Source organism: Hypanus sabinus, chromosome 4, assembly GCF_030144855.1.
Source record: "Hypanus sabinus isolate sHypSab1 chromosome 4, sHypSab1.hap1, whole genome shotgun sequence".
Lineage (NCBI taxonomy): Eukaryota > Metazoa > Chordata > Chondrichthyes > Myliobatiformes > Dasyatidae > Hypanus > Hypanus sabinus.
Genome location: NC_082709.1, coordinates 173,213,043 through 173,225,300, shown reverse-complemented (window position 1 = coordinate 173,225,300; position 12,258 = coordinate 173,213,043). Strand labels below are relative to the sequence as shown.

At 39.1% G+C, this 12,258-nt stretch overlaps 1 protein-coding gene across 3 annotated transcripts in view; it reads right to left on the bottom strand.

Annotated features, from left to right (window-relative positions):
• Window positions 1-12,258, bottom strand: part of hlcs (holocarboxylase synthetase (biotin-(proprionyl-CoA-carboxylase (ATP-hydrolysing)) ligase)) — a 192,737-nt gene that overhangs the window by 70,257 nt on the left and 110,222 nt on the right. The window lies entirely within an intron of this gene.

The following is a 12,258-nucleotide window of genomic DNA, read 5'->3' as shown; positions in this document are numbered from 1 at the left end:
AATCCCATAAATGGAGAAGTCAGGCTAATGTACAATATATGCTTCTCACTGCATATGCCCATATTGTACATTGTCCAGGCTTTTTCTTATAGCAGGTATAAGAAAGATATATCTTGAAGAACCCATGGTATTAAATCAAGATCTGTATTTGAAATTAAATGTCCCCTTTTATTTAAAGTGCTGTCTTAAAGACACACGGTTAATAATGCTGTAGCCCCTCACAGAAATGCCAATTTGTATTTATTTTATATTTAGAGATACAGCATGGTAACAGGCTCTTCTAGTCCAATGAGCCCACAAGAACAATTAACTTACTAACCTATAAGTCTTTGTAATGTGGGAGGAAATCAGAACACAGAGAAAACCCATGTGATTACAGGAATCAAACCTGCATCAGTATTACTGGAATAGCATGGCGCTATTGTGCCACTCCAGTTTTTGCTAATATGAACAATGTATGTAAGAATAACATCACTAAAATAAACTCATTTACAGGTGTTACCGTTATATATTTTGGGAATGGGGGTGGCAGGGTGGAGGCGGTGCATGGTTCAACATTACAGACTTCTTCAGGTGAAGCCTTCCTTGATGTTTATCATCCAGATGCAAAAGCCATGTTATAAAATGCTTATCAGTACTAAACAGAGAAAGCTTCCTTTGTTGCAGTCAACTGCCACCTTGAGTTTCTGCTTAGCTACGCTGTTTTTGAAGCCAATTTTAAATAGCTAAATTGGATAAATTCCTTTTAAATATCAGAAAATACAAATAAATTTCAATTACTTGCCCATTAAACGCAAAATGGCTGAAAACACTTTTGAAAATTTTCATTTGGATGATTATAGCAGTACTAGTTGTCAGTAATAAATCAACTAAAATATTTAATGAGTAAATCAACATATTGTTCAAAAGGTTTGGGACTGGTGTTTAGTTTCCATATTGATAGAAAATAATTGGCAAACCATGTTCAAAAGTTATTAACAATTATGAACCTTTCTCAATGGACTCCAAGATCAAACCGCTATTCCATCTTTAATGCGTCAATAGAAATTGCATCACGTGTTATATTTCAGATATGAGTTTTGGGTAAAATTGTTTGTTATTTATAGAATCTCTCCTTACTGTTGTCCATTTCCTAGTTCTCAAAGCCCAAAGCTCATTAGTGTTTAGGGCAGTTAGGATCACTGCTGTTGAGTTTGAGATCTTGGACTTCAACCTTGAGTCAGCCAAAGCCCGACTGATGCACTACAGGTCACATTGAACTTCAGCTCTGATGTCTGCCTTAATTGATGAGGGTGACTGTCAAGATATGGAAAGTAGTCCACATCTTCTAAACACAATAGATTTTGCAGTTGCTGGAAATCCAGAGTAACACACACAAATATCAGAAAGAAGGATCTTGGCCCAAAATTTCAGCCCTTTATTCCTCTCCATAGTTGCTACCTGACTTGCTGAGTTCCTCCACATTTTCTAAAGTCTTGTCAAGCATTTTCAGTCAGAAGATAGAGTTGTCCAGTTGGGGTAGGATTGAGGATGGTTCTTGGTCCACAGATTTCAGTGCAAGATGCATCTTCTTATGACTTGGAGATTGGCCTTCAAACAAGTACAAATGTACATCGTCCACGTACTGAAACTTGATTGTGAAGTTGGGTTAAAGCTGGTTCCAGAGTGAGAGTGTTGTAGGTTGAACAGTTTCCCATTAGTCCCATAGATTAGTTCAACTCTAACTTGCTGGGAATGAGGTGTGACAAAAAGAAAGAAAATATCTGGCACTGATGCATCTTGGTCTCCACCAGATGTGAACTTGCTGGTTAGGACTGTAACTCCCAACCCATCACCAAGCAGATGTAAGAAGTTGAAGGCACACAGGCAGCTGAATTTGTGGAGGGCTCTTCACTATATTTCATAATGCCAGAGTCAAAAATGCTTTAGTGATCTTGAAAAAGATTGTAGCTACTCTCTGCATTTGTCTCGGAATTGCCATGCAGTGAAGGACATCCCTACGTTATACAGAATCCACACTGTAAACTGAGAAGCAGCTGGCAGAAGCTGGTGGAGGAAAATCCTGAAGATTCTTTCTGTGGCAGAGACCTCTCCATCATTGTTGCATTTGGACCTGTCCCTTTTCTTGAACCTTTTGGTACATTTTAACAGGATCTAAAGAGCATTGTGAGCTACCGTTGTTTGCAAAAACAGCATAAAGAATAAGATTTTCAATTGCCACATTCAGAGGAGATGTGAGAGATTTCCCTCTGTAACATCGCGTTGTCAGTCTCATAACAGCAAATTTTATTTGTCAAACACACTCTTGCAACTTCAACGGCTTACCTTAACAGGTGTGATCTCTGCAACAAGATCCTAACGGCAAAAACCATAATGCAAACGTCACTCTGGCTGCTTCAGTTGTAGAATGAATAATTCTGCAAGGATGGTGCTAAGTGAAGATTCTTAAGGGGTTTTGGAGACATTGGCATGCTGGCAGAGGATAGAGCCCACAGGTAGCATTTTTGTGCAAGTGTGTATGGAGACTGTGTAGCCTCCATAGGTTGTCAAGGAGACCTTGTTTATGTTTAAATATGGTCAACAAACGCCTACACTTTGGAGGCATTGCCTACTCAATCTAGTCCTGTAAACTGGATATTCTATCTTTGAGAATGGTGCTTGAACCCAGAGAACTTTGTGAGATGTGGCAAAGAGCAACAGAGGCCCAAAATAATCCAGAAGCTGGGACACCGAGACTGATTGTGGTTTACACCTTCTCAGTCAAGACACGTGTGTGAGGGTGTATGTGAGGTCACTGAAGGTCCCACATCTTATTAAGAGCTAAGAATAATGATAGGTCCAACCCTCAATTGCAAAGGTCAAAGTAAATTTATCAAAATACAACCACATTACTATATACTATCTTGAGATTAATTTTCTCTCCTGTAAATATCCGCAGGAAAATCTCAAGGTAGTATATGGCAACATATAACAAACAAGAGAAAATCTGCAGATGCTGGAAATCCAAGCAACACACACAAAATACTGGAGGAACTCGGCAAGCCAGACAACATCTATGGAAAAGAGTACACCTGACATTTCGGGCCGAGATTTACTTTGAACTTTTAATGCAACTGCTCATTGGCATTATAGATTGCTTGACTTCACACAAAACAACATCAGTGAAAGCTGGTTGTCCCATAAAACAAGAAAGTACTGTCATTTTTCAGGCCATTTAACATTGACAATCTCACTGAAAATGAATTTTGCAAGTTGTGCCACTTAGACAACATCAAGGGGAATTTTACGCCTGAGAAAAGGTACTGGGACTTAATAAAAATCCTGTCAAATAGTCTGGAGTCCAATTTCCTGAAGGACACTCAGATAAATGTTGTACAAATTACTCTGCTTCAGCTTAAGCTAATCTTCAACGAGACAGGGTGATATTATAGAAGTTGATGAAAAGAAATTCCAAGATCAATTTACTCAGAAACAGTTTACTTCAGGAACTGAAGCAACAGAACATGACAGAAACAACTCCTCCCAACACAAGCTGGGCAATTTGTTCAGAAAATGTGCATTGGGAATAGCATCAAACATATTATGTACAGAAAATCAATCCCAGTCACCTACAACAGTGCAGTCACCGGGTTTACAAATGAAGGAATTACCTATTCATCTACATTCAGGTTGGGAGTAATACTGTCAATATATGCAGCTGAACTACAACTGGCTTCTCATCACGCGATCAAACCCTGACTGACAGAATGCAAGTCTTTTTTCTGTTTAATAACTGAATATGCCTTTGTTTACTCACTGCAAGGATAATTTATGAAATTTCTTTAAGGCATCCAATCCAGCTTCAACAAAAGCTTCTACAATTCAGCATGAGTTAGAAATCTCACTGAGATTTAAAAGAATGACTCATGTGAGAAATGGAAAAACACTAATCTGAAAAACTACTTTGTATTGAACGATCATAACCAACCTCCTTTCCATTGGACAACAGTAATGCTTCTATTCTTCCTGTTTACTCCTTTCTTAGGTTCATCAATTGCTTTCCCCCTTAAAATCATCACCTTTTTTGTCATTTAATTAAATCACAACTCTTCAATAGTTCCAAAACCTTTTCTTTCTTTAGCCAGGGGTGGTGAATCTATGTAATTCATTGCCATACCTGGCTTTGGAAGTCATGTTATTTGATATACTTAAAGCAGAGGATGATAGATTCTTGATAGAGCAGAGAGGTTACAGAGGGGGATAATTAATCAGCTGTGGTTGAATTGTGGAGCAGTCTCAATGGGCCAAATGGTCTAACTCTGTTTCTATGTCTTACTGCTCCCAGATTTCTCAGTGTCCTGTTTTAAAATTATTCCTTTACTTTTCTGTGGAAGGTTACACAAAACTTCAATTCTCTTTCTTTCACCTCAGTACTGCCAGACCTGCTGGGTATCTCCAGCTTTTCTACGGTTAATTATAGTTTATAAGATTAGCAAAAGGGCGTAGTTATAGTGTAGTCCCTGCGGCATAGCAACTTCTATGTTAAGAGAGGTCGTAATCTTGAGAAAAGCTTGACAGTGCTTAATATTAATAATGAGAATGAATATTCTGGTTCTTTGGAGAACATAACGCACATTTGCTTCTTGACAGGAGCTTAATTAGATGTATAGGTGGTCTGTAGAGGAACCGAGAATCACACTGACTTTATCCTAAAAAGGAAACAATTTAGGGAATGGATGTAGATTTGAGTGATTCTCAAGTAATGAGTGGCAAAACTGAGGCTTCCAAATGCATAGAATACCATTGAACACTACAAATCAGTAAAGGTCCTTTGGCCTACAATGTTGTGGCTTTTTTAGCCTATTCTAAGATCAATCTAATTCTTCCCTCCTACATAGACCTCCATTTTACTATCACACACCAGCCTATCTAAGAGTTTCATAGAGGCAAATATATTAGGGGTACCACCACCCCTGGCTGGGCGTTCCATGCACTCACCACACTCTGTGTAAAAAAAACTTACCTCTGACATCCCCTCTATACTTTCCTCCAATCATCTTAAAATTATGCCTCCTTGCATTGACCATTTCCACCCTGGGAAAAGTCTCTGGCTAGCCACTCAATCTATGCCTTTTATCATCTTGCACACCTCTCATCCCCCTTCGCTCCAAAGTGAAAAGCCTGAGTTCGCTCAACCTTTCTTCATAAGACAATCATCTCACACCAAATACTGACCTGGTCACATTTTTTAGATCTGAGGTGAGTTTGGTCACTTTACATTTTCCTTGCCATGACAGTAAAATGAAATAAATATAAGTGATACTTAAAAACTAATTATATGTCATTTGGTGGCATTGTGAAGAATTGTATTGCATTTCAGTGGCATAGTTATTGCAGTGTGGGCGCTTCTTGTTGGAGGTACTTTGACGTGGGATTAACTTCTAGAGGAATGCATTAGTCATGCTAAACAGTGGCAAGCTTAGGCGAGCCTGATAAATTGCACCACACTTCAAATCAGAAAACCCTTTTATTGACAGCTTCTCATTGAACAGCTAAGAGCATTAGTGTATTTAGGGGCTAGATGTTTTGTATCATCTAAAGCTGATCTCATAATCATGGTATAAAATTAATTCAATGCTGCTTTACATGTTAATCCTTACAGGATTGATTTTGGGGTCACAACAGTGCAAGATTGGAAAATGGAAAAATAGCACTTAAAGTGACTCATTTCAGATCTCATTCTCCACAGTGACTAAAGTGCTTCTCTCCTTTCTTTGAGATCGTTAGCTCCATGGGACAATCCTCACTGTCCTATAGAAAAGATCAACCCAATCACAGGCTACTAAGTAAATGTAATCAAAATGGATGCCACAGCCAAAAAAAAAGTTACAATTTTTTCCACGCCTTTTAAATGATAATACCTTAACTCAATTTTTGCAACCTCCTTCAGCTGTACAATCTAAAAGGAATCAAATCAACACACATCTAAAAGGAAATAAACTCAATACACATGACACCCCATGGATGCACAAAGAGATAAGGAAACAACTGAAATGAGGAAGAAGAATACAAATAAGAAAGAATATGAAGGAATTTAGCTGGCCGATAGTTTAGTGGCATCTACACCAACTTTGAGACAAGTGATCCTAGGCTCGATTCTGGCCAGCTCCATCGCTTTCCATCGTGCTGGGTTGAGAGTCAAGCTAGTAACTCAACCTCTTAAAAAACAAAGGAATGCTAAAGAAACAGCAATGTTTACCACCTAATGCGCCACAAGGCATGGAAAGGAACGACAACCAAAGTATTGGGGCTTAAGGAAAAGGAAAACTTTAAAACTGAAACTATCAGGAAACATAACACAAGATAGTAAAGTATCTCTCAAACACATCAATAAAAAGAAGATTGGGATAGAAAAGTTACCATGACACAACACACAGGGCACTTCCACAAATAAGGAAAGGAAATGGAAGAAATATTAAATCATTTGTTTTACTTCAGAAGTTAGCAAGGAGATTGAACAGATGGACATTGGATGACGAGTGAATAATGAGGTAAATGCGTTTAAGATGGAAAAAAGCTATATTAAATAAACTTCTCAATATCAAAGCAAATAAAAGTACTGGTCTTACTGGATTGAATCCACACATTCTATAAGCTAAGCAATCTATACCCATATTTAATAGCTGATTAGGAAAAAATTCTGATACCAGAAGACTTGCAGTTGGCTTTTGAATGGCAATATTTATGATAGCGGATAAAACATGTTCAAGAAATTAAGGAGCAGTCAGCTGAACATCAATAGTGGGAAAATAATGGAATCCCTTTTAAAAGGAATGGAAGATGTAGAAATGAGAAGTATAATAAACAATAAATCAGCATGGATTTCAAAATGGAAAATCTTATTTGATCATTTAATGAAATTTTTGAACAGGTAACAGGGAGAGCAGTTAATGGTAATCTAGGACATTTAATTTATTTATTTTTCCCCACAGCCCTTCAATAAGTGTAACTTATCACAGATTAATGAAGACAGCCAGAGAATGTGGAATTCAGGCCATATAACAGAATGGAATTCTATCTGTGTTTGGGACCGAAAGCAAAATTGGGACTAAAGCATAGCTATTCATAGTGGTAGAAATAGTTGTCTTCAAAAAGAATTAACACAATAATTACACAATTTACATAAACAATCTGAAGTTTAGTATGTATTTAAAAAATAAGTTTGTTCTTTCCAAAATTGAAACACAAAGATGCTGGAATTTGTAGCAAAAAGCAATCTGCAGGAGGAACTCTGCGGGTGAGACAGCATCTGTGGAATGTTTGATGTTTGGGCTCAAGACCTGAAACACTGACCATTCTTTTTCCTCCATAGCTGCTAACTCAGTTCCCCCAGAAGCTTGCTTTTAAACACACTTTCTAAATTGGATTAGGACACTAAATTGGGGAGGACAGTCAGCCTTGAGGAGGATAGCAACAATCTACAATGAAATATTAAAATAATCTCACAGAAAGGGCAAGGAACTGATGAATAAATTTCAGCACAGATAAAAATGCAAGGTGGCGAGAATCATGAGATCACTTTATTTGGAAGTAAGGAAAGGTAGAAAAACACTAAGTATAGATATACCAAACTTTAAAACAGTGTGTGCCATTCTGTTGTTTTCTGCACATCACTCTCTATATTTAGTGCTATATTTATTATTTTCATGTATGCTGTTTATTCTGTGAGTTCACGAGAAATAAAAAAAATTGTTTTTAAAAAGGCAGACCAAGCATTGGAGTCTATGTCTAGAACATAAGAAATAGGAGCAGGAGTCGGCCATCTTACCTGTCGAGCCTGCTCCACCATTCAATAAGATCATGGCTGATCTGTCCATGGACTCATCTCCACCTACCGGCCTTGTCCCCATAACCCTCAATTCCCCAAATATGCAAAAAGAGGGGCAGGATATAATGTGGGAATCATTATATTAAATGTATATTGGATTTTGGTTTGATCATACTGGGTACAGTTCCAGTAGCCATATTGTAGGAGTTACAGGACAGGACACAGAGAAAGTTTTCGGAGTCATAGAGTAACACAGCACAGAAACGACCCTTTGGCCCAACTGGCCCATGCTGACCACAGGAACCCTCACTAGTCTGACTGGTGAAATTGGTAAGCAGATGCAGGTGAAGAAATGTGAAGTACTATGTGGAATCTTTATCTGAACTCTCATCTGAAAGGTGACAGCGCCTCATTTAAAATGTACCAGTGAGTAAGGATAGGTACTTGAGTGGAAGCCTCTGCAACAGGACTTCAACCACTATGGACTTGGTTGTACCATCTGGCTGAGATAGTTTTGATGATCTTTTCATAAACATTTCATGCCCTCAGGTCCCACAACACAAGTCCCCTTCAACCATTCAGTCCTTAACTAAATCAGCACTTGTGATGCTGTTGTAACTAAGTGTTTTGTTGTGGTTTTTCCTTGTTATAATTCATGTTTTTTGTGGGAATGTGCATTTGAAGTTATGTACCTGTGACGCTGCTATAAGTGAGTTTTTCATTGCACTTTTGCATACAACAATAAACTCAACTTTGACACTCCGACCGTTTTGATCACTTTGTACTAAAATGGACTCTGTCTTTCTTTGCTTGTTAGTGTGTTATTTCTTGGAAAACTTGGATATAATTTGTTTTCCCAGTGAATGCTGCGTATACGATGCTATGATGCTGCCGCAAGTAAGCTCTTTGCTGCACTTGTGCATACATGAACTTGTGCAGAATACAATAAGCTCCACTTTAACATAAATCCACACTCCATGAACTTGCAAACTGTAAACCATGCACTTTACAACTCCATACATTAGGTAAATCAATGCGCACGAAGAAAAGATCAGGTAAGGTAAATAAATATTCCATCTGATAAATACTAATATGGAATATTTCATATCACACACAAACCACAACACAAGTAAACGATGTCAGGCATCAAAACTGACAGGCACAATGGCAAAATTAAATGCTTTGACTAGACGGCGGTGTTGTTCAGCAAGCCAGCAGTTTATTAATAATGAGCTACTGACTTCCAGGAGATGTGGGAGGGGGAAGAGGGAGGGTGGAGGAATCCAATGAGAATGGAAGGTGAAATGGGCAGAAGGAAAAAGAGCGAGTGAAGAGGAAGGAAAATGAGACAATTCAACCAAAAGGATGATACTGAGGGAGAAGGAAACAGAACTGGAATTAGTCAAAATACTGTGGAAAAACTTGTCTTACATAATGTTCATACAGATTAGAGATTATTGCATAGGGCATTGAAGAACACAGAACCATACAGCAAAGTACAGTCCCTTGAGCCAGAACTTTTAAAGTCAATCTAACCCTCCCTTCCTACGTAGTCCTTTATTTTATCATTATCTACTAGATCAAGGTAAAATGATAACAATACCAATAAAGAATAAACTGTAACAGCTACAGAAAAAGTGCAGTGCAGGGCAGGTAAAAAAAAAAGGTGCAAGATCAGTATAAGCTATGTAGATTGTGAGGTCAAGAGTCCACTTTATCATGTTAGGGAACTATTTAATAAAGTTAAAACAGTTGGGTAGGGGCTGTCGTTGAGTCTGGTGGTACATGCTTTCAGGCTTTTGTATCTTCTGCCTGACAGAAGTGGGAGAAGAGTGAATGCCCAGGGAGGGTGATAGATTATGGTGGGATGGGGAAGGGTGCATGTGGGTAGATTATGTGTGTAACTACATACACTCAATGGTCGCTTCATTAGGTACACCTACATGTTGATGAAAATATCTTATCAGCCAATCATGTGGCAGCAACTCAATGCATAAAAGCATGCAGACATGTTCAAGAGGTCCAGCTGTTGTTCAGACCAAATGTCAGAATGTGGAAGAAATGGGATCAAAATGACTTTGACCATGGAATGATTGTTGGTGCCAGACAGGTGGTTTGAGTATCTCAGAAACTGTGGATCTCCCTGATTAGAGTTTACAGAAAATGGTGCGAAAAGCAAAAAACACCTGGCGAGTAGCAGTTCTGTGGGTGAAAATACCTTGTTTATTTCATTTTTATTTAGAGATACAGCACAGAATAAGCCCTTTCAACCCAGTGAGCCGTGCCATCCAGTGACCCCCCTATTCACAGGAAACTAGTCTATTCACAGGACAACTGACAATGACCAATTAATCTACTAACCATGGGGGGAAGCTGGAACACCCAAAGGACGGACGGACACACACATGCACACACACACACGAAAGAATGAATAAACTTTCTTAGACAGGATGACAGAATTGAACTCTGAGCTCCAACACCATGAGCTATAGTAGTTTTGCGCTAACCACTGCACTACCGCTAATAAGAGAATGGCCAGACTGCTTCAAGCTGACAGGAAGGTGACAGTAACTCAATTACCATACAACATTTGTGTGCAGAAGAGCATTTCTGAACACACAACACATTGAACCTTGACGTGGATGGGTGGCAGCAGCAGAAGACCACCTCCTTTTCCTAAGGAAGTGGCCACTGGGTACCTATGTGATGCAGTTGGGGTTTATCCCCAGTCATTCCAGACTCCTTGTCACTGGACCAAGACCTGATACCTTGCTGTATCTCAATGGCTAAAGTCGTGAATCTCACTTAATGTGGAACAGTTTTGCCTGTTCTCATGGCCCAATTGTGCTACGTTCTCCCTCTGGCATTCACAGACCCATGGAATTGGACCATGGCACAAAAAATGGTTGGGGACACCTGCTCTAATGCATTTCTTATTCCATTCAATCGGCTAATGCTTGCAATGCCTTCTAAGTTCTGGTATTTCCTCCCCAAACTTGTTTGTTCACCTCTCCCATAACAAAACCTGCCTCTAAGACTAAGCATTTGCTTATTTGTCCTTGGATTTCCATGTATCAGAGTTTACAGAGATTGGTACAAACAAAAACAAAAATCACCCAGCGAGCAGCAATTCTGTGGGTGAAAACACCTTGTTAATGAGAGGTCAGAGGAGATTGGCCAGACTGGTTCAAGATGACAGGAAGGTGAAGGCAACTCAAATAACCATGCATTACAACAGTGTTGTGCAGAAGAGGATCTCTGAACACAGACGCATTGAACCCTGAAGTGAATGGGCTACAGCAGTAGAAAATTACCCTGGGTTCCACTCCTGTACCTAATAAAGTGTCCACTGTATAAATGAAAATATCTGAATGCTTGCACTATTGAATGGCCTACCAACAAATGGTTTCTGGGCTCAGAAATGAAGAGCAGATGCTTGCCGAGCAGGCAATATCTTTGCAGTTGATGTGCTGCATGGATGCAGGAAAACTGGTGAGAAGGGCCAGGTCAGCAATCATTGTGGTGATTATCATCCTAACTCTAAATCAATATTTCTCACAAATTAGCAACAGTTTGAAAGCAGCTTTGTCAGTCTCACCACTTAATTGCTTTTTTTTTGCTTCAGCCACTTAACGTTAGTGGCTCTCCCTTTGTTCACATGGAAGCTGCGATGCGCCCTGGTGTATTCATTTTCTCCTTGTGCAGGAGACACCTTTGGTTTTGTGTGGTTGTTGCCGACGATGGTGCTGGAGACTGGGCTTCTTATTAAACTTCATCTCTGCAGTAAGAGGAACGGCAGAGGCCAGCTGGGCCTCCTGCCTGCATGCATCAAGAGTTAATTTTAGAGGACACGCAGTCATCATGAACAAGTGCAGAAGGTTCTCTGGTGGTCCTGCCAAACAGCAAGAGCTCTTAATTAGCAGCAGTGCTCAATCAGACTGCTTAACCTGGTGGAGCTCTGGGAGGTCATGCTCCTGCCTGCTGCCCAGGCACAACAGCAAGGCAGAAGGAACTGACAGCAGGTTTTTAAATGCATCATTAAATGTGCCTTTTTCTACTTGTGACTCAATTTATCATTGGCTTTAAAGTCCAATTCTTTGCTGTCTGGAATAACAGTGGAAATATTTTTAAGACTGGCAACAGCTAGAAATTGTGCAGTTTATTTAGACACTTAACTGTTAATTGTACTGTACATTCGTTCTTTAATTTACTTCATTGCACTCTCCCAAGTTGTAACATAACACATTTACTGAAGATTACAAGCATTTAAGTGCTATTCCCCTAAAATGTTAACTTTTTGTCCCAATATCAATTTAAGTTTTTCCCTTTTAAATTACTGCCTATTCAGTATCTTAGAAAGCTTTGAACATAATCGTAATGATCTCAAAAATAGCATCAGTGTCAGAATAACATAAATAAACTGAGTGGTTAAAGGAATAAAATGATTGTCT